The sequence below is a fragment of the Miscanthus floridulus genome, chromosome 9 (assembly GCF_019320115.1).
Source record: "Miscanthus floridulus cultivar M001 chromosome 9, ASM1932011v1, whole genome shotgun sequence".
Taxonomy (NCBI): Eukaryota; Viridiplantae; Streptophyta; class Magnoliopsida; order Poales; family Poaceae; genus Miscanthus; species Miscanthus floridulus.
Window position 1 is genome coordinate 81372171 of NC_089588.1, and position 2153 is coordinate 81374323.

At 38.6% G+C, this 2153-nt stretch overlaps 1 non-coding gene across 1 annotated transcript; it reads left to right on the top strand.

Annotated features, from left to right (window-relative positions):
- Positions 1–812: 812 nt before the first annotated feature.
- On the top strand, positions 813–921 carry LOC136484658 (small nucleolar RNA R71). Its single transcript, XR_010766159.1, has one exon. It is a non-coding gene; the product is annotated as a small nucleolar RNA R71 (small nucleolar RNA).
- Positions 922–2153: the final 1232 nt, after the last annotated feature.

Here is a 2153-nt window from a genome sequence, read left to right on the forward strand (position 1 = left end):
ATCCACCTTCCTGTCGATGGCTCCATATAGTAGTAAGCTGCATTGTGAATATCGACAAGATTTGTAGTTTCTAGATTTTCCTGATTGCCCTAGAACCTTACCTTTGTTGGATAGAGGAACAGTAGCCGCCAGCTGAGCTATTTGTGATTCTATGATTTTATTAAAGCTATGTTGGTTCTTAATGATAGAAGCAAAGCTATCTATTCTATTACTTATATTTTCTAGCATTTTATCATTGGTAGCTACCTTCTTAGATAATCCTTCCATGAGTCTAGATTGGCTAGCAATTAATTCTATCAAGGGTAGTTGATTGAAGTTTTTATAATTGTTACCTTGAAGGGTTACCTTGGTAGTTACTTTGGTAGTTCGGCCTCTGTTGCTGGTTCCATCCTTGATTTTGTGGAGGATGATAGTAGTTGTTGTTGATGAAGTTCACATCCTCATGAATTTTAGGACAGTTGTTCCCTGAATGCCCAGTGTTTCCACACTCTTCACATGTCATGCGGGAATCAAGAATGTGCATGACTTGTTTCATCTCATTAGCTCAGGTCTTCGAGCTTCTTCATCAGTAGGTCCATCTTGGCAGACAATATATCTACCTCCTTGAGTTGATGTATACCTCCACCCCCCCTCTTGCAGGTCTGAACTCATTCTTCATTCTAACCTTGGTTGGAGGCCATCTTCTTTACAAGAGCTGTTGCAGCTAGGAAGCTGTGAGTGATAGAAATGCACCTCCGACAGCAACATCCATAGTCTCATGGGTACTATTGGTTAACCCATGGTAGAAGGTCTGCATGAATATCCAATTTTCCATCCCATGATGAGGACATTCTGCAATGTAGTCTTGAAAGCATTCCCATGCCTCATGGATAGATTCATCATGTTGTTGCTGAAAACTTGAAATTCTCCCACATAGAGCATTGGTCTTGCCTATGGAAAAGAACTTGGCTAGGAAGGTTGTGGAGCAGTTATCCCATATAGTATTTCTATCTTTGTTGGCATTAGAACCACTTCTTCGCCTTCCCCAAGAGTGAGAATGGAAAGAGGCAAAGTAGTATGCCGTCCTTGGTTACTCCTTTGATCGTGAAAGTGCTACAGATCTCTAGGAAGTGATGGAGATGTGTACTCACATCTTCATGTGCCTTTCCACAAAACTAGCTAACTTGTACCATGTTGATGAGAGATGGTTTGAGCTCGAATCCATTGTCTACAACATTGACACTAGGTCCAGTACGGATGTTGGTAGTGGTTGGAGCAGAGAATTCACAAAGAGTCTTGTAAGCCATGGCTTCAAATTCAGGTGTTAAGCTTCGCCTTATCCGGTTGTCTTCTTATTCTAAAGTTGAGACTTTCTTGAGTTTGGCTCTAGTTCTCCTAATTAATGCTTTGGGATCTTTAATGTAGTTTGTCGAAAGGTTAAAACCGATCATACATTACCCTACATAAGATACACAAGTAGACAAAACAAGGGTAAACCTATTTGAGCAGAGGTTAGTGGTTTATCTTGATCACATCAATAAGAATAAGTTTATCAATACTTCCTTTGTCTAGCTACCTTCCCCGGCAATCGACGCCAGAAATGCTTGTTGGTATTTATTAACTTGTCACTTGTTTTAGTAGCCACCTATTAATTACCAACATCTCCTAACATTACTTTACTAGGTTGTCATCCCTAGTGATGGTGCCAGAGATGCTTGTTGGTACTACCTAGCATCACTACTAGAATGATACTAAGTAGTTCTTTATTCATTTTATGTGACTAGAGAGAATATAAAGATATGTGAATGAAAAGGGATCTGCAAGCTGCATAGATAATTAGTACCATTGTAGCACTTCACACGAGAGTATTCTAGGTATCATTATTTATATTTTACTATAGGGAAAGTCTAGCATGGACATGTATTGATAACTTATACTATTGATGGAGAAGTAAACCATAACCAATATTCTACTCATAATAGGGGTAAGTCATAGGATAAGATATATATGATAAGTATTGATCAAAGATAATGATAAATCACTCAGAGTACTCCTTTCTATGGCATTAGCATGGTTAGGTAGAATATTAGTGGAATAATTCCCAAGTCATTCTTAATTACAAGTCAAAGCATACATTGATTAGTGCAATTACACCTAGCAATCATGGCTAAGAT